This window comes from Archocentrus centrarchus, chromosome 17 (genome assembly GCF_007364275.1).
Source record: "Archocentrus centrarchus isolate MPI-CPG fArcCen1 chromosome 17, fArcCen1, whole genome shotgun sequence".
Classification (NCBI taxonomy): domain Eukaryota; kingdom Metazoa; phylum Chordata; class Actinopteri; order Cichliformes; family Cichlidae; genus Archocentrus; species Archocentrus centrarchus.
The window spans coordinates 2670281-2691822 of record NC_044362.1 but is presented as its reverse complement, the minus strand read 5'-3'; the positions used below and the strand labels follow the sequence as shown (position 1 = coordinate 2691822).

Genomic DNA, 21542 nt, shown 5'->3' with positions numbered 1-21542 from the left:
CTCTCCATCACCATGGGTAAGACCAAAGAGCTGCCAAATAACACCACAGACAAGATTGTAGACCTGCACAGGGCTGGAATGAGCTACAAGACCATCAGCAAGAAGCTTTGTGAGAAGGTGACAGCTGTTAGTGTGATTATTTGGAAATGGAAGAAATCTAAAATGACTATCAGTTGCTCTCGGTCTTGGACTTGATGCAACTTGATGAAGATGTTGCGTCATGGGATGATGATGATGATCATGAGAAAGGTGGAGGATCAGCCCAAAAGCACACGGGAGGAGCTTGTTAATGATCTGAAGGCAGTTGACCACAGCCACCAAGGACACCGTTGGTAAGACACTACGCTGTAATGAACTGAAATCATTCAGGGCCAACAAGGTTCCCTCTGCCTAAGAAAGCACACGTGCAGGCCCATCTTAAGTTTGTCAGTGAACATCTAAATGCTTCAGGGAAGAGTTGGGAGAAAGTGCTGTGGTCAGAAACCAAAATCGAGCTCTTTGGCAGCAACTTGACCCACCGTGTCTGGAGGAAGAAAAATGTTGAATATGAACCAAAGAACAACATCCCCACAGTGAAGCACAGAGGTGGAAACATGCTTTGGGCCTACTTTTCTGCTAAGGGTACAGGATGACTTCATCGCATTGAGAGACCAATGGACGGGGCCAAGAACCTCCTTCCATCAACCAGAACACTGAAGATGGGGCATGGATGTGTCTTCCAGCAATAGCACCAAGGCAACAAAGGAGTGGCTAAAGAAGAAGCACATTCAGGTCAATTCTATAGAAAATCTGTGGGTTTTTTTCTGGATTTTTGGTTGATATTCTGTCTCCTCCATTAAAATGAAACGACCACAGACTTCATTTCTTTGTAAGTGAGCAAACTTGCAAATTCAGCAGGGGATCACATAATTACTTTCCCCACTGTATATATATAATTACTGTATTTACAGTACTGTAAATACAGTAATTACAGTACGGTACTGTATATACTGGTGTTCAATCGAATTCAATTTTATTTATATAGCACCAAATCACAACAGACAGTTGCCTCGAGGCACTTTATATTGTAAGGTAAAGACCCTACAATAATTACAGCCAAAAATGGGTCCAAATAACAGACACAGCATTTTTATTTGGCACAAGCTGTTCACTGTTTGAGTTTTCCTGCATGATGTTTCCAAGTTGCTGACTGGACGGGGCAGTCACATGATAACACACTCACTACCATGTTGTAAAGAGGACAGTACATACTGGGGGGAATATTGACAGAATGTAAAAACAAAAAGAAAAAACAAAAGAACTGACATGGGCAAGATTACACTGATTAGAGGTTCTAAATGTTGGCTTTGATTATTTTTTTTGATTAATTGCCCAGCCCCAGCTCACACTGAGCTCTATGACCAGATGCCATGCTGTATGTGAAGCCTGGCATTGTGCTGGTGTTTCTGGATACTTCAAAGTTTCTGGCTGTGGTAACAGCATGCTATTCACAAGCTGTACTGACTACTACTCAAAACTGCAAACCAAACTAGAAGCAGGCAGCCTTCAGTAAGGAAACTTCTCCAATTTGCATCTGAATTTTATGGTTCAAACTTTGAACATATTTGAGGAGTGCTTTGAAATTTTAGCTTCATTTATTAAATACTTTTCAAGATATATTTCTTTGAAAAATAGTCTGTCGACCCTTTTAGGTAAATGGTAAATGGACTGGTTCTCCTCATTATGAGCACTCAAAGCACTTTAAACAATATGTCACGTTCACCCATTCACACCCATTCAAATGAGGACCTTCTACATCTTTTACTGAAGTATATAAGTCAACTCCTCTGTGAGTCACTTTGCACAACTCAATTCTCAGCTTTCAATTTCAACAGTGATTTCATTTAGATTTATAACACAGAAATACTGATCCAATTAAACAGGTTTGCTTTCTAATAAATAATGTTGAAGTAACTCAGCTTAAGAAGACGAGCATGAACACGAGCAGTTTGGCTATTACTGAAAGTGGACAGTAGCATTTAATGCTCAGCTTGAAACTTAATGTTGAACACGAGGCTCCAACTCTAGAAAAAAATGCTTTCTCAGTCATACAGTCATGAAAAGGAAAGTGCACCCTCTTCCAGTCAGAAGGTTTTAATACCAGGATGTAAAAACTCATCTGGTCCTTACCGACAACAACATAACAACAACATGACAATAATTATTTGAGAAAATCTAAGCCAAGCTAAGAAAAAAATGCAACAAGCTAGGCTCCTTTAGCAGCAATAACTTGAAGTCTTAACTTTGACTGGGCTACTGAAATACCTGCAACACCTGAGACCTTGATTTGCTGGTGTTCTTGGGAACGCTGTCCTGACGCGTGTCCCAATTTCGGCAAAGCTTTAGCGGTCAGACAGGTGGCTTCACATTTGACTCTTGAATACTTTGGTATTCAAAAGTCATGGCTGACTCAGTGACTGCAGCAAGTCCACGTGGTCACCCCTCCACCACTGTGCTTGAGAGTTGTATGTTGTGTTTGTGCTGATACGCTGTGGATGGGTTTTGCCAAAAATCTCCATTTTGGTCTTGTATATGCCAAGAACATTTTCATAGAAGCCTTACTGTTTGTTCTGATGGAACTTTGCAAACTTGTGTCGTGCTGTACTTTAATATATGAACTTTAACCTTTAACATGATAACTGAGGCCTGTAGAGTCTGTGCTAACGCTGTTGTTTTTTGTTGTTTTTTTTAAACTCCCCTGAGAATTGTACGTCTGACCTTTGAGTCAATTACTGGGACATCCAGTCCTGGGAAGGTTAGCAGCTGGCCTTATAAACTGGCCTTTCCTCTTTGGCGTTTTGTTAATACATCTGGATGCTCCAGGCCTGCAAACTGCCAGAACCTCTGTTTTTATAGAGGCGCCCAGGCTTTCTGATGCTCAATTAATCAACTGCAATCAAGTTTGATCGGCACCGCCTGGCTGCTACTCACCCTCTTAATTCCTATAGAAGCGGTAAATGTGTACTTAGGTGTACAGCTTCAGCATTTTGGCTCAACTTTTGTTAAATAAATTCTGACAAAAGTGAGGCTGCAGGTACCTGTTCAAAATGGAGCAGGAATAAGCATAAGCTTATTTAAACCCAACCTCTAACTATTACTGATAAAGTTTTTTGTCCTCTTTATGCCCTATCCTGTCATAAATCCATCCATACAATTTTTTACACGTATTTGGTTTTATAACCCTAGAAACATGCCAAGAAATATACATATTTACAGTTATATGTACATCTACACGCATATAGACAAACATATACAGTATCAGTCAAAAGTCTGGACACACTGATACTGTACATGTGCACACACATACACATATACACACATTCATAGTGTGTAAATAGTTGGTGAGAACACCCAATCAAAGGCCTGCGTCCTCTTTGTACTTTGCAAAAAAAAGAGTGCTGCTGGGACATTTTGAAAAATTGTGGTGGTGGAGAAAGAGGTCTGTAATTGTGTAGCGGTGTAGGTCCCCAGTCTCATACAGCGGCACTGTAGCTATTTTCATTTTGTTGGACTTTTACCAAGCAGAAATGATGAGCTGCAGATGTCTGTAAGTGGTTCTGAGATCCCCTGTATGACCTTCCTAACAATTTTCAAATCAATATCATTACAATCAGCGGATGTTTTGTATTTACATTTGTTTATAATATCAATTATTTGTCTTTCCTTTGCTGCTTTAAGGAACATTGAGTTAGGATTCCTATCAATCAGGCTTCCATTACAGTCTACAGATGGCAGTAGGTCAGAAATGTCTTTCTTCCAGATTTTGGTCCAGCACTTACAAAATATTTTACAAATATGTTTAAAACTATTCATTCAAGATAAATTTCAATTATCTATCTATCTATCTATCTATCTATCTATCTATCTATCTATCTATCTATCTATCTATCTATCTATCTATCTATCTATCTATCCGACATTCCCTTAATCATCTATTTGTTATTGTTCAATATTTTACTACAGTATTCTTTTCTACATACCTGCATAATACTGGTCAACTTATTTTTGTATTTTCTGCCTCTTTGTTGAATTCCCTCTATAGTGCGTTTTTCTATTTATGTGCATTTTGTAAAGCCTTGGTGATCCATGGCTGATCTGTATATTTCCACTTTTTGCTTTACCGTATTATTGGACAATTTTTACATACAGTACTATGAATACTTTTAAAAATCAAATTAATGAAATGCAGAAGAATGTGGAATAGTTTATTATGTTCAGTCAAACTTTCCTTATTATCAGAATGTGAAGCGATGACCTTTTAAGCCTAAAGCAAAATATCAAGTACATGATGAAAAACATGAAGCACAAAACCTCTGCCAAGGCTGGGCAGCATGTACTTTTAAAGGAAAAGTATTTAATGTTTTGGAACAGATAAACTAAATTAAAGTGAGTAAGACTAAATATTTAGTTGCAAATCTGTTGCTTGGAGTACTTCATCAAGCCTGTGATCCACTGACATCACTAAATTTTTGCATTCATTTGTGTTGTTTTTCCAGGTTTTCACTGCAGTGTGACATCATCAGTGTAAGCCATGTAAGCCCAAGCCATGACATCACCTCCACTGTGTTTCACAGATGAGCTCATATGTTTGGGATCATGAGCAGATCCTTTCTTTCTCCAGACTATACCAGTGTGATAGAAAGCCTAAAGGTTCATCTTTGTCTCATCAGTCCTTAAAACATGGTCCCAGAATTCCTGACGCTTGTCTCTGTTCTTTTTGGCAAATCCCAGCCTTCCTGCTCTTCTGGCTACTTAGTGGTTTGCATTTTCTGGTGAAGCCTCTGTGCTTTAGTTCATGAACAGTAAACGGTAAATGGACTACTTCTTATATAGCGCTTTTCTATTCTATCTGAGCACTCAAAGCTCTTATACAACGCATTTACATTCACCCATTCACACCCATTCCTGACCCTGTCCTTTGAGTCAGCATTTCCTGCTGCAGAAAACATGTATTCTGATAGTGGAGATAATAATAATTAAGGTTAATAATTAAAGTTAATAATAATTCAATGTTCAACCTAACAGCCCCAGGTCTTAATGGTAATTGTTGCTGTTGTGTTATCAGTCTTTTTGTTGAAAAACTGGGGCCTACATGGGCTTAATGTTATAATTATTTTTATTCACATGTATGCTCCTCAACATGTTTTTACTGCAGGTCGATTTTTAGTCACAAATGCGGGTGAAACGCTCGTGCTTACATGGTGACACCTGAGCGCTGCAGAGCTGTGGATTAAACAAAGCATCGAAGCAAAAATGTGTCAAGGAGTTTTTTATAATCGAGTTAGCTGATGAATCATCGCAGCCCTAATTGTTAACATAACCCCATTCTGAACACCTACAAAGTTTTATTAGACTTAATTCAAAACTTTTCAAGCTATCGTGTTCACAGTCAGAGTGACACACAAATGCTACCAAAAAAAAGAGGTAATTAAGACAGTTCAGTGTAAATGATAGGAAAGTCTTTATTGCCTAAATGTCATACAGGGCTTTGATGTGAATGAGGCCATTTAGATGCAAACTTTTAGTAGAGGAACTGATAAAGCATACACCAGAGCATGTGCAGCACCGTGTCCAAAGACTGGTATTGTACATGTAATCCCTGCCCCCATGCTTGACCCCAACAAACACAGATACACACATGGTCACTGGACGACCCATTCCCGGGAATTACTGAGTCCCAACCAGCTGAACTGCTTTCATTTTAACAAAGGGGACATAATAGATTTTGAAATATATCTGTGTGTGTGTGTGTGTGTGTGTGTGTGTGTGTGTGTGTGTGTGTGTGTGTGTGTGTGTGTGAGACAGAGAGCGAGAGCTCTGATGACAGTTGCTATCTGCATCAACAACAATTAGTGATGGATAGTGCTGATGGTACCAGATGGTGTTTTGGGATTTGCGATGTTACATAATGAGGAGAGAGGGGTTGGTGAGGGGGTCAGCAGGACTGAGGAAGATGAGAGACCTGACACATGATGAGCAGCTTTTATCACACACCAGAAACCCCCCCCCCCCCTAAAACACAGCAGTAGACAATTTGGAAAAACCATTGACCTCAGATCCTGTGAGGTGGCAGTACAGGTCCTTTCTTTGGTGGGCTGGAGGGCTCTTTCTCTGGACACAGTAAGGAGACAGTATGGAAGAGTGAACATGGATCATGATTAAAAATACAGAAACTAAGTGAGGAGGACATTTCATAGCCTGAATGTAAACTGTCCTACAAGCACCAGACATCCACAGTGGATGTTCACCCAGTGAGTAATTTTCTGTTGATTAAAGGTCTACAAGGCAACCTTGGCCTCCAGTAATACTGTGAGGAATCTTGGAATCATTTCTGGCCAGGATATTTCCATCAGTCTTCATATTAAACATGTACGACTGCTTTCTTGAATTTGTGCACTCTCTCTAAAATTAGAAACACCCTGACTCAGAGTGATGCTCAAAAACTAGTTCTTTTGTCCTGTCTCTCTCCCCTCGGTCCAACCGGTCCCAGCAGATGGCTGCCCCTCCCTGAGCCTGGCTCTGCTGGAGGTTTCTTCCTGTTAAAAGGGAGTTTTTACTTTGTTTGCTCATAGGGTGGGGGGGTCAGCTGATTGTTGGGGTTTTCACTCTCTTATTGCAGGGTCTTTACCTTATAAAGCACCTTGAGGTGACTGTTGTAATTTAGCACTTTGTAAATAAAGCTGAATAGAACTGAACTGAATTGAAAGGCATCTAAATAGCAAACAGCTGTGGCAGGTATATTCAGGTTAAATTAATATCAACAGCAAAAGTTTAACAGGCATCAAAAACTTGTTTCAAAAATATAAATGTGCATTTGATTGACAATTTGTTTGTAAAAAATAACGTGATAAGATAAACATGCAGCATCACTCCAGGTACACAGACTGGCAAGTTTATAGCTAGAAACTGTGTTTAGTCCATTTCTATATACATACATGTAAAGGATATTTCTCATGATGTGTATTGCATGGTGGGCTTATTTGCACATGTATATGTAAATATAAACCCAATTTTTACTAAAGATTTCTGTCCATTAATCATTGTGGCAGTCCAAAATAATGAAACTATGAATGTATGCACAAATACTTCTCCTCCCTGAAACGCCTGGGCTTGTTTCACAAGTGTTCTTTCCAGGTGGATCACTGCATGCTTATTTTCTCTATAGCCATTCATACTCCAGTCAAACTTTTCATTTTGGTTTGATGCAGCTGTTGGTTGTATTTATGTAATGTTTATATAACACTCTATTCCTATTTTGGTCTTACTTTTCCTTGCTCTGCTCCAAAAGTAATACTAATATCTGCGTCAATAGCCTCTAGCAGGCAATATTTTTAAAAAAATTACTCATTTTTTTAATACTGACCCAAACGACTTGAAAGTTTGGAAATTTAACTGCAGATGAAGTCAGCATACAACATAAATAAAGGCCTATCAAGATCTTTATTAATACTAGGACAAGAGTGTTTTTTTAAACTACAGAACTTGTATTTATTTGTTAAGGTTTGGCATGGGGAAAACTTGGCTCAGTGTTAAAAACACTTTGGTCTGACACTGTCTGCCAGTGTAAACTCTTGTTGTTAAGGACTGTGACTTGTTACTGTGTGTGTCACTGTTTTTACAAGGGTCTGCAGTGGAGCTCTGTTTGCAGTTCTTTCACTCACAGGAACTTTTTATCACCAGAACTCTTGTTTTACGGCTGCCACCAAGTCAACAAACAGCAGAAACACACATGCAATGAGATGAAGCTTTTTTCACTCTTCTCTGGAATGTAACATCCCATTACTATGCAAATGAACAAGCACCTCCCCTGTAAACTGCTTACATGAGTGTGTAATGGGTTCTCTGTTGGTAGCGAGTTAGCAGACCATAGAGAGCTATGGACAGCAGAGAGTGTCTGCTGCAAGACGAAGACACTGTCCAAAGTATGTGGCACCACTGACTGTGCTGTTGTTGGTCCATCAACCAGCCACAGAGAAGTCATAACATACAAAGAGCTGAAGTGAAACTGAGTGTTAAAACCAATGAAAGGTGTCCAGTTCAGCCACTGTTGATCCCATTCATACTGTATTTGTGATCTTTGATCACTCCCTTTCCTGTTCCTGCCCACTGTGCTACACATTGTTGGACTTTTGGAGGACTGCACAGGAGCACATCTGCGTCGGTTGAAAACCCCTCTACTTAGGCTCTCCATGCAAACGGACACAGATGCTTCTTCCACAAAGGGCAGCTCAGGCGTTTCTGCTGGTTTGAGAGGTTGTCTTGGCAGTTTATTCTGAAAGTCTGCACACAAACTTCAATTTGTGCACTGATATCTGGCCATTAGAGGGCTTCACAAGCTTGCTCTTTTCTTTTCACTATCCCCAGGTGTGATTGTGCATGAGCCTCAAAGTGTGCTCACGCATGGTGGGAGGAACTACGATTCACAGTCTTTTAAAGATGATTTCATCAGACAACGTGAGCTTGCTTGTAGTTTTGTTTACTTCTGATTGCTGACGGAGACAAAGTTCACCATGAAGATGCACTCTAGGACATCCATCTCCGGTGCGTTCTTAAATACCTGTGTTCAGGACAGTGTGCCAGGGAGCTCCATGTCCTGCCCTCACCTGTACTTCACAGTCAGCTTGTACCACTGCAAGCGTAAATTCTCTGGATCCACAGTGGTTTCGACAGCAGGGGTTTCTTGAAGATGTCTTCGATTGATGTGTACTGTCATGTGTTCCAAATATGTAGTTGGGGAACTTGGTGCAGTCACAGACAGTGGAGGGTGTATCCTTCTCAATTTGCGCATACCGTGTCTTTGCATCAATTCAATTCAATTCAATTCAATTCAATTCAATTCAATTCAATTCAATTCAATTAACAGAATTTCCAATTTTACCACACATTTGTCATGTTGGGGTCATCAGGCTGCATTAGACTTATGTTGAGAATTTCTTCATCATCTGGTCAATCTTGATTTGGTTCAGTACTTACAGTGCTTACTGCATGCTTATCACACCCAGTGGTTTGGCTTGTGGCAGTAGAAACTAAGAGAGGCTTTTGCTGGGTACTTGCCTTGGTTCCACTTGTGCTGTGGGTCTTTTCCACACTTTGTGCAGTTTTTTCATAAACTGACCGATGCTTGCTTCAGTTTAACAGAAACTGCTGATACTTGAATCCTCTTCTCTGACAATTTTCATTTGTTTTTGTGATACTTAAAAACTCTGAGGGATTTCTCGCTGAGTAATTATTGTAGGGTTTATACTTTACAATATAAAGAGCCTTGAGGTGACTTTTTGTTGTGATTTGGCACGTAATAAATAAAATTGAATTGAATTGAATTGAATTCCTACGGCTTTGCTTAATGTGAGGTCCTTGCCTCTTTTGAACAGCCATTCACTTCTCTCTCATTAGTGTCAGTTAGCATGTCGTCGGGCTGAGTGTACTCACAGTCCATCAGAATTATCCTCAAATCCTTCAAGAAGTTATCTTAACCTGCAGTTGGCCCTTATTTTCTTTGTTTAAAACTGTACTACACCTCTCAGCCAATGCATGCCGGGAAAGCCTTGAGCCTCTCAGCCACACGTCTCTCCAAATATCACAAACAGGTTGGAAAAAGTGTGTGTGCGATGTTTGGTGATACAGCCACATACAAGTGGATATAGAAAATGGATGGATGATGAGCAGAGAGTGAGCAGTTCATTGCCTCGATGGTGGGCAGTGGCTAAAAAAGGAGCAAACTGTTCAGTATGTTATCTAACAAAGAAGGATATATTATATATAAGGTCGCAGCAGGTGATATTGTGGTATTGTCCTTGGAGATTAAAGCCTCATATTTAACACAGCAAAACTCAAACCTGCAACAACAAGCTAAACAAAAACCAAAATGAATGACATGAGCACAATTATTAACATTATTATCAATTAGACTTAAGCGGGGACTATATTTTCCGTGCCCAAGAGTCTCCTAGGGTCCACTTGGGTCCCAGTGCTGTAAATTTCACCTTCAGCTGCCAGTGTTTGTGTTCCCCCAATTGTGTACTTATCGAGCTGGTTTTCTAACTTTGTGAAACACCGGGAGACACAGTCCAGCTTTCCAGTGGAGGGAATGTTAATAAGATTTTAAGTTTTGTCCAAAATGTTTACATTAAAACACATCCTGAGTGCAGGTGATTATCCTGTTGACAGTGGGAATCTGCATGCAGCTCTACACCATCACCTCCACCAGTGACACCAACACAGTCATGCAGTACAGTGCCACAGTTACCACTCACTGCACTCTCTTCAGCATCCAATAATGATCTGTTTTTTTTTCCCACCAAATCCCTCAAAGGAAAATGTCATCCGACTCCCATCGAGGATGCCATCCTTCACTGCCTCAAACAAATTGATAAGGCTGGGAAAAACTGCACAGAGGAACAGCAGTTTGGAGTTATGATTGCAGACATGCTGGCAAAGTTACCACCCCGCGAGCAAATGGAGGCTCAGTTTGAGGTTTGCCAGCTGCTTTTTCAAAGACAAAAAAGTATTGGTGGAGTACTTAAGCCAGAATGGGTGACATTTTTAAACAGAACTCATACAAAACTGGCTATAAATATTTGCTTTTAGTAATCAATGTGCATGTCTATTCAAAATTTTTAATGAATTTTATGCTTACTTATCTTGTGACGTGTGGATTATATCTGTCTTCTTTCATGAAAGCATGGAAAACGTTTAAAAATACATACCACATGAAGAATCTTTGTCATATCTACTTTTAAATAAAAAAACAGTCTGGCATGTTTATCCCAAAATGTTTTTTTTACAACACACGTCAATCAATGTAGGGTGTATACATACGCATATGGAAAAAGTCTTTTCTAGAAACACTGCACGTGTAAATGTAAGCCCTCTGTGCAGACTTCAAATGTAATTGTAACAAATATAATAGGATAACTTGACCGCCTGTGTGTGGTGTACGTGAGTGCAACCTAGTATAATCTCAGCTTTAGCATTAAAATTCCTACTCTTGTGGGAATAATATGAACATTTTTCTATTTAGAAAATCAAACAGAGGAATACATTTGAAAATCAAAACTGGGAGCTGACGGCCCATCCATAATAGATAGTAATAGAAGCCCAATCCAATACAAGCAAACCATAATCAAAACAGGAATCCCAGTGTAGACATCTGTAAACCTGACTAACTATGAATCAAATGAATCATTCCTCCTTAGTCAAATGTAATTTCTAAATGGGTAACTATACTGTACATGTACACATCAAAAGAGTTCTACAGGCAATTAAATGTGTAAAATATCCCACTAGTGGAAACTAGATGGCTACCAGTCAGCAATACTGAGTAAATGTTCATTAAGTGGCTTCCCTCCCTCCCACTTCTCCTTTGTACTGCAATTAAAACAGACAAAGCTTAATGATGAGGAGCACTTCACACCAAACAAGATGCTTATGTGAGGGAAGAGTTTCCTGATGTGTGTTTGCCTCTGTACCTTTTACAGCCTGTGAACAAGATGTAGGCACACACATAGGTTAAGAGGCAACACATTCCTTATATTCAGACATCTCCTGCATGTCTGTTGAAGCTTTAACCTCCTGAGACCCTGCGTCCACATATGGGGACATTACATTTTGGCTTTGCTGCACCTTATACTTCATTGTGCTCAATAGTATTTTATACTTTGTTAAGTCATGTTGTTTTTGTTGTGTTATGCTATAAAACAATCCCAGTGTCCACATCTGAGGACATCTTTTTTCTCACAAAATTATGTAACAACCATGTAACAACAATACAACTTCCTGTTCAAAGAGGAAGCTTAGTTTATATACATATCAGGCCCATCTAATCACAAATATCTAGGAGAAATTGAAAATGCATCGCAAACAGGAGCTCGGGTCTCAGAAGGCTATAGTGGAATGTAGATGAGTCCACATTAAGGCTTCCCTTTGAAAATTGCATGATTTCAATATTTTTCTAGTCTGCATGAATTTGTCAGACAAATCCTTCTTAACCCTTTAGGATCGATGGACGTGATGGCGCCTCCAAATGGCATCGTCAATTTACAATGACGTAGCAGCAGGACGCTGCCTCGCTGAGTCTCTGTTTCAAAATGAGTCAAAAGTGCCAACTTCAAATTACGCACCAATTTTAAACTGTGTTGATAGGCCAAGTAAAACCAGAGCTATGATCAATAATTTACACCATGCCTTTCCCTGTATATTGTCCTCATGTTTGATGCACATTTTGTGCAAGAAGAAACCGTAAAACCAGGGTCTCCGCTAGCAGGAAGTGCTTAAGAGTAAAACAAAACAAAACAAAAAAAGAAACGTCAACATCCCTTTTCCAATTGGTGGAAAAATGCACCACATCAACCAATCAAAGAATTATATGGCAACATGTGGCATCTGGTTGCTGAGGAACAGGTGAAAGACGGACAGTGATATTGATGGCGCGTTTTGCCTGTGATGTGTTGCTCTGACTTGTGGTGGACAGGAACTGTTTTTTGGAGCGGTACAGATGAATTTGTGTGGTATTTTATTGTTACACATGATTGTTGTGTAAACAGTTGTACAAAAAAAAAATGCCTGAGACATTTCCGGCATTTCAAAGTAAATAGTTGTATATAACTTTGTTGTTTGCTAAATTTGTACATGATTCTTTACAATTTACAACTCATATTTGTATTTTAAGTTGTAAAAATAGTTCATTCAACATGTTTGTGGTTTTCACAGTAAAAAAAATCTAATATTATCTAGTTTTTGTGTGATTGTCCAATGTGTTAATACAGTTTGTCAAAATGAAAAATAACAGTACAGTCACACACCCGAGGTTGTGCTGAAAAAATTATACCAAACAAGGCAAAGCAAACAGTTTTTAAGGTGAAACAGAAAGGTCAAATCAAAAGCAGTCAGAAACAGCCAATTATACCCCAGAGGGTTAAAATAGAAATGATGTATTCTGTGTGTGTGAAGATAAAATTGGCCTCTGTTTTGGAGCTATTCTGTGCTATAACACCTCCAAAACTGCAGCCTTCTTTCAAGAGGCTGTGCTGCTTCAGTAATGGATGCAGTGTGAATTGAAAATGTGAGCCTGCTGTGACAGTGATCACATAAACACAGCAAGACTTTAAAGAATACACCAACCAAAATTTCTCGTTTGACTAGCAAATCCTCAGCACCAGAAGACTTTAAAAGTGAAGTCTACTCAGAATCAGACTGTCATGGTTGCAGTGCACATGAAAGCAGGCGCAACCAAGCTTTCTTAAAGGAATGAATAAAGAATAATTGATGTAATTTGCGACAAGAAGCAATGATGCTCTCTTCAGTGAGTTCCTCGTCCCATGGGTAGTTTCCAAATCTACTCTCTTAAACTGCAGCAAGAGACTGCAGTCCTCGTTCTACTCTGCACATGAACGTTGCTGCAGGTTCTGACTGAGGATGACTCAAACCCATGCTGGAGTTTGGGTAAGAACACTAACAAGAGGAGAGAATCTCTTAGGAGGGAGCTGAATGACATCAAGGACTACCGCAGCTGGTATTCTAGCCAGCGACTGATGGCCCGGTGCTGACGTCCCCTTGCACCAGGCTGAGAATATCAGGACTGTTTCCAAGCAAGCAGTCATTAGATACACTCAAGGGGAGGGGGGGGGGGGGGGGGGGGGGGGGGGGGCACCCTCCTGGTAGTCCGATGCCAGGCTGTGATTTTTTTTTCTAGCTAAATCACTGCAACTAAACTTTCAAAACAAGAGCACAGGGATTGCCCACAACCATTACAAGCAATGTGTCGTTCTGTCTGACAGATCAAAAGCAGATTATACGTATTATACAACTGAGTGGCCTGCCCGTGTAAGGTCTGTGTGGGGACCACTGCTGCTGACTAAGGAATGGTTTGCTGTCATGATTTCTACCAACATCATCAGGCCAGAAGATGTCGAAGGCAGATTGAACAGCTTGTTCAGATCTCCCCACAGTTTAGAAACCAGTTGTGAGATGTCTGCAGTTATATTCAGAGGCCTGTTCAGGGGCTTGTGCCTGGTTCAGAGGCTATTTTCACACCAACACATACTATACAACTGAAGGAGCGATACTGTGTGAATGGATGCATGGATAGATGCATCAAAATTCCCCCCTTTCACATCCAGCCGCGTCCAGTCTGTTATTCTTTTCACCAAAATCCTCCTGGTTGCTGTCTTAGGTGAGCTATCAGACACTAATTAGATAGCTTGCTAGTTGCTGTAGGATAAAAATAAAACAACCTCGCACCTGATTTCAGTCAAAGTGGTAGAGCGCTCTGGAGAATTTCATCATGCTGCCACAACTTTTTTTTTTCATTTTCTGACCTAGCTTTGATGAACGGCGATCTACTGTATTTGCAAACACAACACACTAGACCCAGAGAGCTGTAATTGGAGAAGCTGTCAAGCCAGCCAAGAGGAAGGCTGAAGTTGTCTTTAAACAACAATTTAGCTGCTCTCTTCCAGACAGATGCAGCTGAACACCTGTCAGAGGAAAATTGTTTTGATGTGAACGCGTTCTGCAGTGTGTTAAAAGCCGCTGCTATTCACATGCACACCAATTTGGGATCTGCCGTTGCCTAGAGTTATCGACATGGCCGTGAGAGTTCTGGATGTCTTATACCACAAACCTTCCTTTGGTGTGTGTTTCCCATGTAATTCTACACAGTGGTAAAAAACAACAGACATGGACACAGAATCAGTAAAGCAACTGGAAAACTGGGCACAGGAACACGTGCATCCACGAAAAAGTGATGATCAAAAGGATATATAATCAAATCAGTGTTATCACCCCTCCCACACACACACACACACGCACACACGCACACACACACACACACACACACACACGCACGCACAGACACAGTTGTTGTCCATGAGTGTGAATTAGCATACAGCTCTTTCAGGGCTTCATAAGCACTCACAACTTCCAGCTTTAATGCTCATTACTCTAATAATGAAACTGATACCTGATAAGAACATTTCTGTCTAGAAGCTGCAGTAGTGGTGAACTCAACCATTTCACCTAAATGAAGTGATAATAGGCAACAGGCATGATTCAAAGCACCAAAACACCAAACTGAATGAAGCTCTCACTCTTATGTTACACTTCTGCTCTAAAGCCTGACAAGACAGAAAGGAGACTGACGGCATCACAAGTGCTCCAAAGCCACATGAGGTAGGTAGGTAGGTAGGTAGGTAGATAGATAGATAGATAGATAGATAGATAGATAGATAGATAGATAGATAGATAGATAGATAGATAGATAGATAGATAGATAGATAGATAGATAGATAGATAGATAGATAGATAGATAGATAGATAGATAGATAGATAGATAGATAGATAGATAGATACTGTGGGTTCTGGGTTTCCTCTGTTTTCTTTAACAGCGACCATGTCATCGCCACCACGACGCATTTCAAATGTCCCGCCATTTGCGGACTTCTGGCAACAGCGTGCTGAATGTGAAGCATTCAGCTTTCAGAAACTGATTGAATTTTTCAAATACAAACTGTCACAAAATTACAGTAATGCAAAGTGTGCTTCCTGAGTAACAGGATTTTTCCTTTCATCCATACTGACCTTTTATTAAAAAAAAAACTCAAAAAACTATAAAGAAGTTGGAAAAGAAGTAAAAGAACCACACAAATTATATCACTTTACAACATTGTCTCTTTTTAGCTGATATGTGCTGATATATGGATATATACAATCACATCGTCTGCTATTCTCAGTATCAGATCCTTAATCTGAGATGATATTGCTTCATTAAAAGCAAGATATGATTAGTAGATCCTCTTTAAGGCGCAAAGTCCTTGGACTGAATGAAAACTGAGAGCTGAACAAAGGCCTAGATTTGAATCAGGAAGCTTAAATATGTATCTTTCAACACTAGAATAGCCAACAGGGTAATTTTGACCCCTTTGCATTTTAAAAATCACATAACTCTCTTATGAAATCTCATATTTAAACTATTGTGGCACACTAGGTTGACTCATTGTTTACACACATTGTGATATGAGAGCTGCTATAACACGAGCCACAGCTAGCTACATGTGATTGATAAATAAATATACAGCAGAATGTATTTAGATGCATAATTACTGCAGGGCTGAATGGGTCACGGACGGGATGTTGAGCCAGAGCGGACCAGGTCAGAGCGGGGGAGTATGAGGCCGAACACGTGGAGAACCGGCAGCGTTCCTGGCTGTGCAGAGCAGACTGTAATCCTAACCCCTAACCACAGCGGAACTGAGTCCAGAGTGAGGAGAACTAATCAGAGCAAATACATGTAGTCAGCTTTAAAATCTAGACTATTTTCAATCTGTTTCACAGTCAGTGGTTATATTAGTGTATATAAAAACCACATCCTGAAAAGGATAAGTGGAAGAAAATGGATGGATGGATGGATGGATGGATGGATGGATGGATGGATGGTATTTTAACTTTGTGATCTGTAATGAAATGATCAAAATCATTTATAAAACTACTGGTTTTGTCGGCTCTTACTTCAAATTAGAAAAAACAGATGAAAATTATCAATTTAAATTCTTCATTACTGCATTGCTGCTGTTGCTGTGGGAGCGGTCAGTGAGCGTAGCTTGTTTACTGGTTGAGCTGTGAGCTGTAACGTGTGTTAATCACAGGCAAAGTTTCCTTGTGCTGATTATTGTTTTTGTCACATTGAGTTAGCCCACTCAGTCACTTTTACAATAGCACTTCCATCAGTTATACGTCCTGCTTAGAGTTAAACAGTTAAGGCTGATGTCAGGATCAACCTTGGAAAAAGTGCTGCTAAGCAAACAACGCCTTCTATTGTACTTTGACCATCGCTGTCACAAAGAACAGATTCTGGTACCAGCTGAAACTGAAGGTCTGGTTTTAGAGCAAACCCCTCAGTTAGTGTTAATCTAAGTAACTAAACTATTAACAGACTACTACACACCAGCGTTTAGCCTCTTCAGTGTGGCTGCCCACATCCATCCACTCATTCATGATCGTGGAGAGTAACAGATCACCGTGGGTATGGAAGCAATGGATCGAACAGATCACATGGTTATTGTACTGAAAATTAAAATCAAAAATAGATCTAAATGAATTTGAGTTCTGTCTGTGCCCCATAGTTGACAACCTTCCTTTTCCTCTTAACAGCCGTGGCCGGCCGGCGTGTTTCTACTGCTGTTTGTGTACAAAAGCATTCTTGTACACACTATGTTTTGACATATTTTAATAATAAACAGCAATTAATTGGGAATAAAAACTGGATGTGTTAATTAAGTATTTTACAATATTTTACATTTTTACTCCCCTCAAACGCTCTGTGTTGATCCAGTGAGCGCAGACAGTAAGATCACCGTTTATCTCATGAAGCGTCCACATCTGCTCACTCTGGAGGAGGCTGGAGCCTATTCCCGCTGTCATAGTGTGAGGGGTAGGGTACATCATGCACAGGTCACCGGTCTGTCACAATGCTAACACACAGAAACCGACAATAAAACTGCATGTATCGCCTTTGTCTTTGTTTTACTTGTTGTGTATCGTGTGATTATAATTGGGCTTTTTGTGTTTTGGTATTATGTTTGAGTGTCTTCCCCTCTCCACGTGTTTCCTGTTGTCTGTGGTTCTCTTTTTTTACTCCTGTTTTTTTTATTATTATTATTTTATTTAACCTTTATTTATACAGGTAGTCCCACTGAGACTCTCATTTGCAAGAGAGACCTGTTTCCAAAACATAATACATTTACAGCAATAAAATTATACAATAAATAGTAAGTAAAATGCCAAATGTTTACACAGTCATATTAAAACAAGAACAAGGTCCCAGTGATTGTTTATATGTATTTTATGAACTCATTTGGGAGAGCTGCAAGTCCTCCTGTAGTGTTTTCCATGAAGATGGAGCAGGAAAGGAGAAAGCCTTTTTCCAGTCTCTGTATGAACTGATGGAACAACGAAGGGCAGAAGTTTCTGAGAACGCCGATTGTGATTACTTTGTTTACATAGCATGTAGTTTGATAAATAGGAAGGGACTAAACCAGAAACAGATTTACAGTTAAAATGAGACCAATATTACTGGAATGTGTTTCAGTAGTGATCCATTGTGCATAAGTAAACTCTCAGCTGTGAGTTTTGGATAATTACATGAAAATAGATCAATTTGAGCCTAGAAACATATTGAGTTTCAGTTCAGAATGTATGCTGAAATAGTTTAATAAATATTTATATTTTTGTATTTTTTACCATGAATTCTTTTAGTTATAGTTAGTGTTAACTGCAGCAGCACTGTGAGTGATGATGGGCTAAGCAAGGGAAGTTAATGAGAACACAGTGTCTACACCCTGATTTACTTCCTGCTTTATTTTGAATATTAGATCCTCACGTGTTTTTCTATCCCTCACTTGTTCTTCTTCCCACCCTTGATGGTGTCTGATTTAGTTTACCTGTGCTTTATTTCCCTGGTGTGTGTACTGTGTCTGCTCCCTGAGTTTGGTGAGGTTATCATCCCTCCTGTTCTGGGATCATCCTTTCCTTTCCAGTTGACAGCTGCGGATCTGGTTTGTTCTTTTTTATTCAGATCTAGTCAGATATTTAGTGTTTTTCTTCCATCACTGTGCATTACTTTTGCTTATTTGTCAGTAGCAAATGACTCTGACATCATTTTTATGTGGACTTTCATTCTCTGGGATATTTTTACCAACAAGACAAAGTATATTGAGATGAACTACACACATTTTTAATATATATATATATATATATATATATATATATATATATATATATATATATATATATATATATATACACTTCTGGTGAATTTGACACATTTCTTTTCTTTAAAAAAGAATACAGTGGTCTGGTGAGAGATGTTGTTTGGTGCTTTGGCTGTATTTTCTAAAACTTCACTCGGGCTAATAAAATCATTACGTGCTGACCAGTCAGCAGACTACTCTTTGAAAATTATAAGTGACGGGCTGCTGCACTGAGGTCACATCTGAGTCAGTAAGGAATGTCTAATGTGATGACTGACTCAGGCCATGTAATAGGAATGATGGATGTCAGAGCTAAATACATTTCCAAGGCATGCTGGGAGAGTCCAGAATCCTCCATCTGAATTATCAGCCAGTGCTGCTACAGGTTTTTACTGTTTCACTGCTGCAGTTAAATTGTTAAACCATTTTAATTCGCTAGAAAATAAAATTTAAAAAACAAAACCTCTCCACAATTTTTCTGTAAATTTTGTTGGTTTCAAAAAAGTCATATAATATATATAGATTTTTTTATTTCGATAGGACAGCCTATCCCAGCTACAATAGGGCAAAATAGGCTCCACCCCCCACCCCGGCAACCCTGAAAAGGATAAGCAGAAGAGAAGGGATGGATGGATAAGACAGCCAAAAAAAGAAAAGCCCTCCCTCATCCACTTTAAAAGCTGCCCTCAATGACCGGTATCAACTATACAAATTTTAAATTCCTGAACACACATTTTCCCACAAAAGCTGGGAGCCAAACCATCAAGAGGCCAAGATCAAAAACCAAACGTGTAGACAAAATGTAGCGATGAGATCATTTTAAATGTTTCATTCGCTAACTTTGTAATGAACTAATGAACTTTCTAATCTAACTGCTGCCGCCACAACTGCCCAGATGTTGCAAACCCCGCCCACCTGGCTCAGGGAGCTGGTTAGATGCGGCACAGAACTGATCTGCTGCCACAGTTTGACTCAGACCTGTCAACACGTCCGCCCAAGCGGCCCAACCGGAGAAAACGCGCTGCGTCTGTCCAAGTCCAACAGAAGCTCCAATCAGGGAGACAGCAGATGTAAATGAACCGCATTTCCATGTAAAATGATGTGGGTTTAGATAAAGGCATTTACCATTTGCTAAGAGGAGATGTTAGATGGGAATAATATAATAATAACTGTCAGAAGACTAATATGACAGAAGACTAATACTGCATCATTAATGTTTTATGGTTTATACACCAATATTATACTGATCAAGCTGCAGTCACAGTTCAGCACACATGAACATGTAAAATGACAGAAGAAAAAAACAGCAAAGCTAATACGAAATAAAACTTGCCCCACAGGAGAAAAAAGAGCTCATTTTAAAGTGAAAGCCGTTTATTACGCTGTTCCAGTCCTATCAGAGGCTCTTTAAGTTACTGAGCAGTGTACCGTTTAACGGGTCCAGGCTCGAAGTGATAATGAGTTGTTAGACTTGGCTTGGCAGCCTGACGTTATCCACGTCTGTTTTTTTTTTTTTTTTTTACCAATTCAAGATTTTAAAAAAGCAAGTCATTTGTGAAAACTTCACATCTAATTTTCAAAAAGTGACAAGCGCTAACTTAGAAAAGTTTCACATACAGCCCACAGCCAGGGAATAAAGAAGAAAAGGAATTCACAAATAATCTCAGTGAAAACAAATGCGTTTTCTTGCGTTAGTGTTTTCCCCAAAATGTTCCGAAAAAATAACTGAAATAAAGTTGATAGCTGGCCTAGTGCCACAATTTATCCTCACTATCAACAAAAATACAAACACAAAGAGCCAAACGGACTGCCACCGTGCCCTCCGTCACCAGTGACGGCTGCCAAAGACTAAATTAAATTACTCATCTTCTACAAGCTTGTAAATTATCCGCACTGTCAATCTGCAGTAACAAATACACAAACCTAAAAGTGTTCAAATACAGACGAGCACACAAACACTTTTGTCATGTAGTCTGAACCTGCTGTAGGGCCGGTAAAAGCCGCAGAGCCAGTGCCACTTACCGCCGCGCTCAGTGGATGGAGCTTTCAGAAGGACAAGGCGCAATGAATGAAACGGAGACGGAGCGCCGCTCTCCGTGTCTGCCCCCCCAGTCTCGCTCTATCTCGCCCTTTCTCGGTACTGGTGCGCGAGTTCACCCCCTCTCTCTATTTTGCGTGCAATCTGATCCTCGCTCTACCCAACACCCCCCCACCCTCTCAAACTCAAATTGAGGAGCTGAAATGGCTGCTGATTGGTCATTACGGTCCCATCGGGAATTAAAGGGACGCGCGAACGCTTACACGCACATGAACGGGCTTCAGCCTTTACCCAAGTACTCCACCCAGCAGCGCACATTTCAGTCAGAACCCACCTTACAAGACAGCTCTGGGTTATTGAAGCCATATGAACATGATTATGAAATAGCACGTGCTGGTTCTGAGTGTTTTCTAGATAATGAAAACTGTCCTGCGCCTGCTGTTTTCAAATATATGAGGCCCCAAAGATCTACTCAGCAGCAGGGTTTTAACGGTATGCTGAGATGGGTAAATGAAGCAATAAAATCTGTCAGCATAATATTGATTGAAGTGTTTTTATTAGCAGGAAGTCAGATAAAATGGAGCATTTATTTATTTTTTTTAGCTGTTTTCTTTTAAACGGTTTGTTTTCTCAGGTTGCTCTAACAGTTTCTTACATTATTGCCAACATTTTTTTTTCCATTGTTTTCAGCAGCTGAAGTGCTTCCCTTTTACCAGAAAATC

General features: G+C 39.8%; 1 protein-coding gene across 1 annotated transcript in view; it reads right to left on the bottom strand.

Moving 5' to 3' along the window:
• The window catches only part of LOC115796022 (cadherin-6-like), a 116874-nt gene extending 95973 nt beyond the window's left edge, over window positions 1-20901 (bottom strand). The window contains exon 1 of the mRNA XM_030752219.1: window positions 20805-20901. The gene's annotated coding sequence lies outside the window, so the exon portion shown is untranslated. The remainder of the gene's footprint in view (window positions 1-20804) is intronic.
• Between the last annotated feature and the right edge of the window lie 641 nt (window positions 20902-21542).